Source organism: Thamnophis sirtalis, unplaced genomic scaffold (assembly GCF_051295495.1).
Source record: "Thamnophis sirtalis isolate CommonGarterSnake01/CBP01778 unplaced genomic scaffold, rThaSir2_p1.2 scaffold_6, whole genome shotgun sequence".
NCBI lineage: Eukaryota > Metazoa > Chordata > Lepidosauria > Squamata > Natricidae > Thamnophis > Thamnophis sirtalis.
In genome coordinates, this window is record NW_028261386.1 from 81,918,544 (window position 1) to 81,931,322 (window position 12,779).

Sequence of the window (12,779 nt, forward strand, 5' to 3'; positions counted from 1 at the left end):
AATTAACGGAGGTGTCTGAGGTAACCGTATAACCGTTTATTCAAGCAAGAACATTCAACAACAGCAACAGTAAGTAGACCGGGTAGTCTCCGGCGGTTGACAGCCTTTTATACACGGCTGTCAAAAGATTCAACCAATTGCCTCGCGTATGACAGCCCGGCAACCGGCAGGCGCGTCTGATTGGCTAAGATGTGCCTGGCTGCTGCCGAGCTGTCATTCGTAAGTCTGAGGACTTACGAGGCTGCAACACAAATGAGAACTGGCAGTTTAGAATTGTAGTCTAAGAGATAAAAGCTTATTACACATACACATTTTGTTAATTTTTGGAGAAACTATCCTTTAAATGAACCTGCCTCGCATCATTCATAAGAGCCAAGGTGGCGCAGTGGTTAAATGCAGCACTGCAAGCTACTGCTAGATCAGCAGTTCAGCGGTTCAAATCCCACCGGCTCAGGGTTGACTCAGCCTTCCATCCTTCCGAGGTGGGTAAAATTAGGACCCAGATTGTTGGGGGCAATATGCTGACTCTCTGTAAAACCGCTTAGAGAGGGCTGAAAGCCCTATGAAGCGGTATATAAGTCTACTGCTATTCACTAAGACACGACACGGTTTTGTTTAGCTTAGTATATTATATGAACTTTGTCACTTTGGTTTATCCAATAATCCATGGTGCAGCAAACTCGTGCTTTAAAGTAGTATACAAATCAGCCTTTGAACTATGGTGCTGGAGAAGACTCCTGCAAGTCACCTGGACTGCAAGGTGATCAAACCTGTCAATCCTAGAAGAGATCAACTCTGATTGCTCTTTAGAAGGCCAGACCCTGAAGATGAAACTTAAATACTTTGGCCACCTAATGAGAAGGAAGGACTCACTGGAGAAGAGCCTAATTCTGGGAAAGATTGAGAGCAAAAGAAGAAGGGGACGACAGAGAATGAGGTGGCTGGATGGAGTCACTGAAGCAGTCGTCGTGAGCTTAAACGGACTCCAGAGGATGGTAGAGGACAGGAAGACCTGGAGGAACATTGTCCAAGGGGTCACGGTGGGTCGGACAGAACTTTGCAACAACAACAATAACAACAAATCAGGTAACAGTATGTCTAATAGGAAGAGCAAGAAAATTGTATTTTATGTTTTTCCTTATTTCATGTATTCAGTCTTCTGGTAAGGCTGCATTTGTCTTTTACTCAATATATAAGCTCCATTTCAAGTTCAGAGTATTTTGTGGCCTGATTTCCAATTGGCCTCATTCCCTCCATCCGTCTCTCCTTGTTCTTTTTCTTTTAGTTAAATGGACAAGAGAAAGAACACAACCAGCCTGGTCAAAAGACAAAGATAAGATAAAAGGCAGCAAAAGCTTCTGAGATGGTCGTAAGTGTAATGAATTACTTATTAGTCCTGAAGAGTTTCCCTTGTATTTCTATTCATTTCTTTTTTAGCCACTTCAGGCTAAGCACTCCCTCCTTTATGTGTTCTCATATGACATTCTCTTAGAAAAAACACAAAATCCTTTTGTCTAAAATAAAAAAGGTATTTTGTGTATAACATGTCCTACATTAGTGTTTTTCAAAACCTGGCAAATTTAAGATATGTGGATTTCAACTTCCAGAATTCCTCAGCCAGCATTCTGGCTTGGGAATTCTGGGAGTTAAAGTTCACACATCTTAAATTTGTCAAGCTTTGAAAAACTCTGTCCTACATGAGGAGTATGAAATCATTAAACCTGATGACTGAAAAAATCAGGGGTATTTGCTTTGATGTAAAAATGTGATCAGTATCTCACCCAGTTTTATTGCAATGCATATAAGACAGGGCTGATGCTGCTGATGTATCAGTCTCATGATTGCAACACTCTCTTGACTCCTAACTTTGGCTGTTCCTAGGGTGGGGAGAGGCTTTTCAGCTTTCTCCATTACTGCTGTCATTTAAACCAACAATCTATTGCATGTAGCAATCTGTGTTTAGTTTAAACAAACAAACAAAAATAGTTGTTTGCAAATTGTTGAACAATATCATGTCAGTGACTATCTTGAGAGATTCTTGTCTGATTTTTTCTCCAAATAAGCAAAATGACTATAGAGTTATTTCTTCTAGATGCCAAACGACTGAACTGTAGCTTACTTTGATAATAAATGCTAGCACCCTTTAGTCAGATATATATTATTCAGGCTTTTTTTAATGTGTAAATGTCCAAAAGTCCTCACCATATATTGTCTGTCTGTCTGTCTGTCTGTCTGTCTGCCTGCCTGCCTGCCTGCCTGCCTGTCTGTCTGTCTTTCATCTACTATCTAATATAATTAGGATTTTTTAAAAAAGTGAATACATCATGCTACTAAGCCTCACTAAAATCCAACTTCTGCTTAATATAAAGATATCTTTTAATTTTCATTAGTACAAGAGGAAATTAATGTATCAGTTTCATTTGTATATGCTGTTTCTGATCATACTAAGCCAAAAAGTAATTAATGAGATGGACATGCCATCTACTTAGCCTCTCAGCATGTTCAACTTTAGCCCAATTTTTGTGGTGTCATCTGAAGCAGATACAACCATCCTTTGAGATTAATTCAAATTGTGTCTTATAATCAACGGTTCCACCACTAACCCTAAATCTAACCCTAAACCTAACCCTAAACCTAACACTAAACCTAACCCTAAACCTAACCCTAAACCTAACCCTAAACCTAACCCTAACCCTAAACCTAACCCTAAACCTAACTGTAAATCTTACCTTAAATGAAATCGCGCTTCTGTCGGCGCGCTGTTGTCGGCGCGCTTTTGAAATCGCGGTTTTAGCGCCGCGGTGTTGTCGGCGCGCGTATGATGTTCGCGCTTTTGACGGGTCACGATAATCAACACATCTATATTGCAAAGTCTGATCTGAATGTACACCAAGTGACTGTTTCAGGTTTCAGTGCAAAACAATATTTGATTAAGCACAATAAAATGTCTAGTGTGTTATCCAGACACAGGTAATGAGAAGTCCCTTTGATTCCAGGAAGACTTCTTTTAATATATGTACAGAGAATTACATACCTAGACTCAGTATCTACTATTTTGCCTCTTCAGGTTTTTGGGCCATCATGAGATGTTGGGCAGTATATAAATTCATCATCATCATCACCACCACCATCGTTGTCGTTGTCATCATCCAATAAAACATGTTTCTTTCTTTTTTTAAAATAAATACTGCATCCATAATTCTATTCTAAACTGCTATTAGGTAGTTAATGCTCATCCAGCATGGATGAACCTTTAACCCTGATTAGGAATAAATTATGAAAGGACTGAGGTAAAATTGTATGTGCAGTTCATTCTGCCTTGCATTGGAGGAAGGGTGGTGATATTTATCCTTTTTTTGATATTATTCTCTCTCTGCTCCTCAGCATGGGAATCAAAGATGTTTCAGAGAGCTAGAAGACTTTCCAGAAACACATAAAAGGTGATACTGGAGAAGGAGAAATGAATTAATACAGTCACCTCTGCATTATCCTGTTTCATTTTTCTACAACAAAAGAAGCAATTGGTTTGTATAAAGGTAAAGGTTCCCCTCGCACATATGTGCTAGTCATTCCCAACTCTAGGGGGTGGTGCTCATCTCTGTTTCAAGCCGAAGAACCAGTGCTGTCCGAAGACATCTCTGTGGTCATGTGACCGGAATGACTAAACGCTGAATGGAACATTGTTCCACATGGAACGCTGTTACCTTCCCACCAAAGGTAATTCCTATTTTTTACTTGCATTTTTACATGTTTTCAAACTGCTAGGTTGGCAGAAGCTGGGACAAGTCATGGGAGCTCACTCCCTTATGCGGCATTAGGGATTCGAACCACTAAATTTCTGACCTTCTGATCGACAAGCTCAGCATCTTAGCCATTGAGCCACCACGTCCTCTTGTATAAAGGTAGATTATATCAAACCAGATTTTACTTATTTATTTACATAAATTTATTAGTTGCCCAACTCCAATAGACTTTAAATAGGAAAAAAACATACAGACAACTAAAAAACCAAGTCAGGTGGACAGCCCAGACTAAAATGATCTAATAAACAAGATCAACAAAACAGCAGTTTTAGACCAGTGGTGGGTTTCAAAATTTTTTAGAACCTCTTCTGTAGGTGTGGCCTGCTTTGTGTGAGTGGCTTGCCGGCCCTGTGACTGGGTGGGCGTGGCCAACTTGTAAAATGTGGTGAAACTCACTTAACAACGCTCTTGCTTAGCAACCAAAATGTTGGCTCAGAAACTCTGGCATTTGAAGCACACAAGTCTTAAAGCTGTCATGTTACAAGACCCTTGCATCCTGACCCTTTAGAAAAAAAACCCAGGGGTGTTGAAACTTGACAGCTTTGAGACTTGTGGACTGCAACTCCCAGAATTCCTCCTCTCGCTCTTCATCTTGATGATGTGCGGACGGGCGGGGGGAGGGAGCTGGAACCGGTTCTAAACGGCACTGAAGATTTGTGGAACTTCTTCTGTAGAAGAGGTTAGAACTGGCAGGAACCCATCCCTGCTTTAGACAAACAATAAACATCAGCTCCAGGCCTGGGACCAAAACCATGTTTTCAATACTTTTTGGAATCCTAGGAGATGTATTTAACTGCATTTATTTATTGGTATGCCACCATTATTATTTTACAAATAACTCAAGGTGGAGAGCATATCTGACACACTCAGAAACTCGGATTTTCTCCACAATAACAACTCTGTGGGGTGGTTGGGCTGAGAGAGTGACTCACCCAAAGTCACCCAACGGGCTTTCATGACCAAGGTGGGACTTGAATAAGGTGACCAGATTTTCAGATTGGTAAAGAGGGACACCTTTGACCCGGGGGGGGGGAGGGAGCTGGCTGCGGCGGTTACTCCCAGCCTGTGGCCTCGCTAGGGACGTCTGGTCACCTTAATTATACACATCCTCTCTCTCTCTATCCATCCATCCATCCGTCTGCCTGCCTATCTGTCTATCTAGTTATGGTATCCCTCTCCCTCTTTCCCCCTCTCTTTCTCCATCCATCTATCTGCCTGCCTACCTATCTCTCTCTCTTTCTCTCTATCCATCCGTCTATCTGCCTGCCTATCTGTCTATCTGTCTGTCTATCTAGTTATGGTCTCTCTCTCTCTCTCTCTCTCTCCCCCTCCCTCCCCCTCCCTCATCTCATTATCATCTATCTCAGTGTTTCTCCACCTTGAAGACTTGAAAGTATGTGGACTTCAACTCCCAGAACTCTGGGAGTTGAAGTCCACACACTTTCAAGTCTCCAAGGTGGAGAAACACTGATCTATCTAATTAATATAATTATTTCTCCCTCTCTTTTTCACTCTCTCTCCAGCGCACACATGCAAATGCATAGGGCAGACCACCTCACACACAGGTAACTCCGGGCGGCTTACAACATTATGATGCACGTCTCCCCATAGCAGAGGAGATGGGGAAGCCGGGGGCCCGGAGATCACCCGGGGGATGCCGAGGATGGCCCAACTCAGCCCCTCTTCCCGCTCCAATCATGTGCCGCTACTTCCTCCGAGCGCGGTGCTTTACTCACTCCTCGGAGCATTAGCAACTTCGCTCCTTCCAATTTCTCGGCCCAGGAGGCTCGCCGGGCTCCGCCTACCCCGGACCTCCATTGGTCCAGCGGGCCGAAGAACGCGAGAGGGGTGCGGTTGGGAGGGAAAAGCGCTTGGCGCGAAGAAGGACTTTCTTCCAACCAGCGGAACCCCTTGGCGCAATTGGGCTGCGATCGGCGGCCGTCCTTGCTACAATCCGCGCCGCCTGCCGCATCAATGGAATCTAATTCAAGAGATCTTAATCTTGACAGCGTTGTTTGGACTCCCCACTCGCCAAGATCGTAGGACTCCAAGTCCCATCCCCCCCGCCCATCCCCGCCAGCGCAGCCGGGCTGCAATCGGTGGTCATCCCTGCTACATTCCGCACCGCCCGCCTCATCAGCGGAATCTAATTCAAGAGATCTTAATCTTGACAGCGTTGTTGGGATCTGCGGTGAAGAAATTACTTTAATCAGTGGGGTAAAGTCCTTCTCCCCCCTCCCCCCCCAGCTCTGATGCGGGCGTAAGGAAAGTCCTCTCTTTCCCCCACATCAGAGCTCGGGCGAGCGAAAGAAAGAACTTTACCCCACTGATTAAAGTAATTTCTTCACCCGCAGATCCCAACAATGCTGTCAAGATTAAGATCTCTTGAATTAGATTCCGGCTGATGCGGCGGGCGGCGCGGATTGCAGCAGGGATGCCCGCCGATCGCAGCCCGATTGCGCCAGGGGCTGCGCTGGCGGGGACGGGCGGAGGGGATGGGACTTGGAGTCCTACGATCTTGGCAAGTGGGGATTCCTGCGATGGGGTTTGGAGTCCGATGCCCCTGGCGATTGGGGGTTCCGCTGGTTGGAAGAAAGTCCTTCTTCGCGCCAAGCGCTTTTCCCTCCCAACCGCACCCCTCTCGCATTCTTCGGCCCGCTGCCCCCGGAGCCCAAGGGTGAGCGGGCTGGCAAGCGGGCGCCTTTTTCGCACACAGGGAAGGGGAGGAGGGTGGCGGCCGTTGTTTCACTAACCCCGCGCAGGTTACTAAAGGCCCTGAGCAGCAGCAGCAGCAGCAGCAGCCGACGCCGACGCCGACGCCGACCTCGTGCGACGGTCCTTGGGGCGCTGCGGAAGCCCTGCCAAAGCGCCCCTTTCCCAGCTCGGAGCGGGATGAGCAGCGAGCGGAGCCTCGTTTAAAACGACGGCCGTGGCCGCTCGTTCGCTCCGCCGCTCTTGCGTGGAGGTCTACTGCCGCTCTTGCTGAGGAGGCAGAGGGGTGGAGGGGCACGAAGGAACCAGCGTGGCGGCGCTTGGAGAGCGGGCGCCTTTCTCACATACAGGGAAGGGGAGGAGGGCAGCGGCAGCTGTTTCACTAACCCCGCGCAGGTTACTAATTCCCGGTTTACTCACCAGTGAAGCAGCAAAACAAAGCAAACGGCCGCAAAGGTGAAATGAAATGGAGACTCATGCGGTGTGCTAAGTGGACTCCAGCCAATCAGTGAGCTGGCTGGGATGGAAAACTTTAAGCATGCCACGTTTTCCATCCCAGCCAGCTCACTGATTAGCTGGAGTCCAGGCCAATCAGTGAGCGGCAGGCTGGGCTGGCTTAGATTTTTAGTGTAGATAGAATAGATGGGGGAACAGAACGAGCGAGCTAGCGGCAGCTGATGATGGGTGGGGGAGCCACCGAGCGCCAAAATAAAGCGGGGTTTTTTGAGAAGCGGGCGGGATGCGGGAAAAATGATGAAAAGTTGTTCCTGTCCCGCCAGATGCGGGACGTCTGGTCACCCTAGACTTGAACTGATGGTATCTCACTTTCTAGCCTGGTGCCTTAACCATTAGACCAAACTGGCTTTCTAGACGAAACTGGCTCTCCCATTTTATAGAGGATAAATATTTGTTTTTAGAAGTGACAGATGTATTTTTTAAAAAATAGTTTGTCTTTGCCTGCTTCTTAGGGCTGAGAGAAAGGGACTAGCCAAAAGTACCATCTGGCTTTGTACCTGAATTAGAGAAGACTTCCTGATCTTTTGATTGACTGTTCTTAATCACACTAAATTCTTTCTATTTTTCCCTCTCCCCCATTCCTTCCCTCACACATACTTGGTGGGATCCTCCCGCTTTACCAACTGGCTCGAGCTGTATGCGCACGCGCAGTTTGAAGAAATCTTCACTTCCGGGTTTCTTTGGAGGAGTAACAGAGCTGATTCGCGCGGCAATCTTCTCTTTCTGTGCGAATCAGCTGAGAAGATAAAGGTAGGAAAATAGCGGGCAAGAGGGCCCATCTGATCGTCGGGACAAACCGGTTTGCTCTCAGCTGATCGTCAGAGCTACTGGTTCGCCTGAACGGGTAGAATCCCACTCCTGCATATATACAGTACATACCTGCATATATTTAGCTTATATTGTTAGCTATTTCAAAGTTGCTCACTGCCACACTCCTCAAGTTTGGAATCTCTCTATGAGGGAGATGGGTGGTCCAGAAATGTGAAAAATAAAATATAAAATATATTTTAAAAGGCTGAAACAAACTTAGCATGTTTCTCAGAAATCCAAATAATATAGCCTGGGATTAAACCTTTATTGTAAGAGGTATAAGAGTCATTACAAACAACTGATATAGTCATTGAGTGGTATGAATTATGACTAAATACTGTATCTCAATTCAAATCCAGTGCACTTTTCCCTACATTTTTGTTTGTGTAACAGTCTTCCTGCCTTATGTTTCTCACACTCAGTTGTTAATAACAGTTGCACATTTACATTCTTTGCATTTTTGTTGGGAGAAACTTTTGCCAATGACAATCTCTTGAACTCTCTGTTGATATTCTATAAGAAATACATCATGATATTTTTATAAAGATAAAATGTGATACTCATTCCTTGCATGTTTAGTGGGGAAAAATAAGTTATGATATAACAATACCATTCTAGCTTGAACTCTGCTGGGCACGATCTAGTGGTCTCAGATAAACATTTCCTATTTCCTCTAAGGCAGGGGTCACCAAATCTTTGGACCTCAGGAACCACTAAATTCATAATTTTAAATCCCATGGACCACTAACATGATCTGGCTAATGACTGCCTGGGTGGGCGTTGCAAGGTGATTATGTGACTGGGTGGGCATGGCCAACTCAATGTCACTCACTTCGAGGAGCGCCCTGCCAGCCTCTACTCGCCACTCCTTGCCTGCCTGCCTAGACTCCTTAGGGCCCCAGCAGGAAGCAGTTGCTGGAGCTAAATAGCCACTATGAGGAAGAGTTGGCAAAACAGCTGACTCAGTTCAAATTGGATCTGACTGAGAAGGAGGATGAACAGAGGCACTTCACTGAGGACTACGAGCATAGGCTTTCCAAGCAGAACAAGGCCCTCCAACTCTTTGCCACCAGCAGCACTTCCCTCCAGCCTTTGCCCAAAGCCCCGCACTAGGAGGCTGAAGCAGTCGGCATTTCTGCCCCACTCTGCCCCGCACAAAAAGACCCCAAAGGGGGAGACTCTCTGCAACAACACAAACATTCATTGCATGTGATTTAGTACAATATAAAAAATGCAAATAATTTTTATCACCTTTTCTTAGTTACTAGCAAAGTGAAAAAATCCCAAATAGTTAATATTATTGCTGAAAACATTAATCAGTCAGTGATTGAACTGTGGATTATATATCAAGCATATGAATTGAATGAATCAGCTCAGGGAAGCTGGACTTTGCTGATCTTCTTGTTGGATGAGACTTTAAGACTGATCAAAGACAGAATGTGAGAACTCTCCAACAGAGTATTAGCACTCAGAGCTCTCCGTAAACAGGAAATCAGATTAGGGCTAGTCATTACATATCATTCTAAACACCATGCTTAAGAAATTAACCAATTTTCCAGTAGCAAAGTAGGTGGGGTATCATGTTTTCACTTATTACATTTAATATCTTGTGCTCTATTTTAGGGCACTTTTCAAAGAGATCATTAACCCCAAGCAAGGAAGCAAACAAGAGCAACATTTTCTTTCCTTCTTCTTATCAGAACTCCCCTCTCCCTGACCCATTCATGAAATGTTTCAAGGATGCTACAAAAATTTTTTTTAATAGCTGCTCATCTACAGGATTTAGTGTTGAACAGTTAGGAATCACACAGACATAAAAGCACAGTAAGGTTTATTAATGTAAGTCATATAGTTGTAACTCATTGGGTTATTGTTTTTCTCCACTTTGGGGGGAAAATGCCAGTATTAATAAAAATATTAGAAGGGATTTTTCACTCTTCATATATATCTGACTTTTCTGTCTTTGTGCCATTTCATATTCAGAGTCATTAATTTGCTATAGTATTGTTTCTCATTTAAATTATTGGGTAGAATGATCTCTAAAGTTCTCAAACAATTAATTGGCAGCAATCATATTTACTAAATAGGGTTCTTTGAAAAAAATAGGAAGAGCAGAATCTTCCTATTGGTGAATTTGATGCAGGAAAAATGATTGCTTTACTCAGGTTTAATTCCTCCCCCCCACATGATTCCTATATTAATAAATTACAATTTGGCAGATTTTATAAACACATTTATAAATAAGGAATGCCTTAAATTGGTTGATTTTGAATGGTATTGCTTTTGAATTAATAAAGGAAGGCTTACAATTCTGAATTTGGAACTGTATGTTGTAGTATTCCTAGCAACCTATTCATATATTTAGAAACAGTACAGAGATTCCAGGATTTATATATAAGCTTTAGGTACTGCTGTTCTAAATTAAGCAGTTTCATTTATGAAAATTAAAAATAGTTATTATGGTAAAATTGCTGGGGTTTCTTATGATTCTGCATTATAATTTTGGTCTTAGGAAATGGCTGATCTGCTTCAACCATTTCCAATACTAAAATAAATAAATAAATCCAATATCTAATTTTTTAACAAAAATAAATACAATTTAAAGTTAGAAGAATAGAACATATTTAGAATAAATGATTTATTAGAATGAAGAAAATCTAATCTCAAGATCTGATAAGATTTTTTAATAAGCAAAATAAATATTACAATTAAAGGTGACATATTTTCAAAATATGAGTCTGGTGAATTCTAGAAAGAAATATTAAATTATTAATCCAAAATGATTAGCAATCTGTTAAATATTGTAGAGATGCTATTTTATTGTTACTATTTTATAAACAAAGTACTTAAAACAAAGGTTGAATCAGAATGTTCCTTGTCAATAGCCCGTTCAGAGGCATGTATTCAAAGGCTGAAGAAGGACAATTCTATACCTCTTAACATTTAATATTTTTCTACCCCCAAAAAATCCACCAGATTTGAGTTTGAATATTAGTCCAAGAGTTTATGTAGTCCAGTGCAGTAATCTGATACCGTATATGAAGTCTGAGTTCCTGGTTTGTGGTTTGTAACATTACATGGATTAATAGCATTATTTAAATTTAAGAAAGGTTTAACAAAGTCTCCATTAGAAAGAACCATAATGCATTTTCTCCTTCGTTTTGTGAATTCATCATGTAATTGCAATTTCCTGACCCCCAGCTTCTCTTTTTGCCTAATCAATCCTTGCAATTAATGTTGGCCTAAAATTTGATCTGCTGCTAAATCCTGCTGAAATCATATAAATCATATACAATTGAAGTACTTTGAGTAGAGCCAGTTTGGCATAGCAGTTCTGTCATTAGGATAGAAATAAGGAGATTGACTTCTAGTCCCATTTTAGGCACAAAGCCAGCTGAATGATCTTAGGTCATTCACTCTCTCAGCCTTAGAAAGCAGGCAAGGGTAAACCACTCCTGAAAAATTGCCAAGAAAAGATCATGGTCACATGAGGCTACTGACTCATATTAATGATGGTTGCACTGTCCTGGGATCATATGATTCCCTGTTGTGACCTTCTGACAAGCAAAGTCAATGGAGAAGTCAAATTAACTTAACAGTGTTACTAATTTAATAATTGCAGTGTTTCACTTAACAACGGTGGCAACAAAAGTCATAAAATGGGGCAAAATTCACTTAACAAATGTCTCATTTAGCAGCATAAATTTTGGGCTCAATTATGGTTTTAAATTGAGGACTGCTTGTGTGATCCATCCCAAGCCCCAATAATTTTTGTATGTGCATTGGTATTTCATTCATTATAAAGTGATGGAATTTGGCTGTACTTCTGCCATAACCATCTTGTCATAACCACCAACCATTTTGATCCTCACTGCTCAATATCAATTATCATTACAGGTACATATTTAAACATGGAGATATAATAAACATATTTTAGAGTCCATATTTTCTAAGTCCAGAAAAAAAAGGCTAGCTTTTATGTTTAAAAAATTATTTAGGAGGTACCACTACAAAGACTGAAAATATTTTACTACTATAATTCCAAACAAACATTTTAAAAAACTGCTTTTGTTTTCTCTTACTCAAAACTAGAACACAAGTAGCCCTTTGTCAGTGGTCATGCATCAGCTATAGGAAGAAGAAGGAATGTTACATAAATTAGGCTATAACCAATCCCAAACAGATTTTGTTCACATGCTCTCTGTTTCTTCCCCTCCCCTCTGATCCCCATTCAAAAATCTATAGTAATCTAATAAAAGTGATTAAAATAAAATATAATAAAATAATCCAATAAAAGTAAGATTCACTGCATATAGCTTCACCTCATGAGGTGATATTTTCTTTCAAATCAGGTGCGTTTCTCAGACTAATTGGGAGTGAACATGCTGGTACAGAATGTTTAACTGTGCTTTTAGTCATGTTTTATATTATTTATATTATGTATGTAAATCGCCAGTTAGGTGAAATGGGTGGTATAGATATTTAATAATTAAATGCATCCCCAGTGTGAAGACTGCCAATAGCAAATAAACCAAACACATATCTTTACTAATTCTCCTTCAGAAAATAGAAAATACTTTAGAAAATAAAGAAGGACCAGGATTCATCTCTGCTCTGAAAGGTTATGCTTTCTAGATGCCATGTCAATAAAATTTAATTAGCATTAAAATGACAGCTTTATTAATTAATAGAACAACATGAGTCATTGTTGGTTGCTTTCCTACCATTTAACCTTAAAAATGTATGTGTTGTGCATTAAAAAATATTTGTTTACATAGATTTTAAAATACACAACTCCCAATAATTCTGGGTGTTGTACATAAAAAAATATCTAATATGTACACACTATTCTGCTATATATTTTTTCTTCTATTTTGACTTAAATTACTATAACATGAACCTTCCGTTTGTGAACCAAATGCCTGTCCATTAAAACCT

At 41.6% G+C, this 12,779-nt stretch overlaps 1 long non-coding RNA gene across 2 annotated transcripts; it reads left to right on the forward strand.

The window, feature by feature from the left end:
- Positions 1–1,006: 1,006 nt before the first annotated feature.
- LOC106552378 (uncharacterized) lies at positions 1,007–3,917 on the forward strand. Of its 2 annotated transcripts, XR_015697171.1 has the most exons (4): positions 1,007–1,086; positions 1,286–1,369; positions 3,385–3,536; positions 3,766–3,917. It is a non-coding gene; the product is annotated as an uncharacterized LOC106552378 (long non-coding RNA). The 2 variants fall into 2 exon arrangements; XR_001313791.2 differs by having other exon boundaries at positions 3,385–3,917.
- The last annotated feature ends 8,862 nt before the right edge of the window (positions 3,918–12,779 follow it).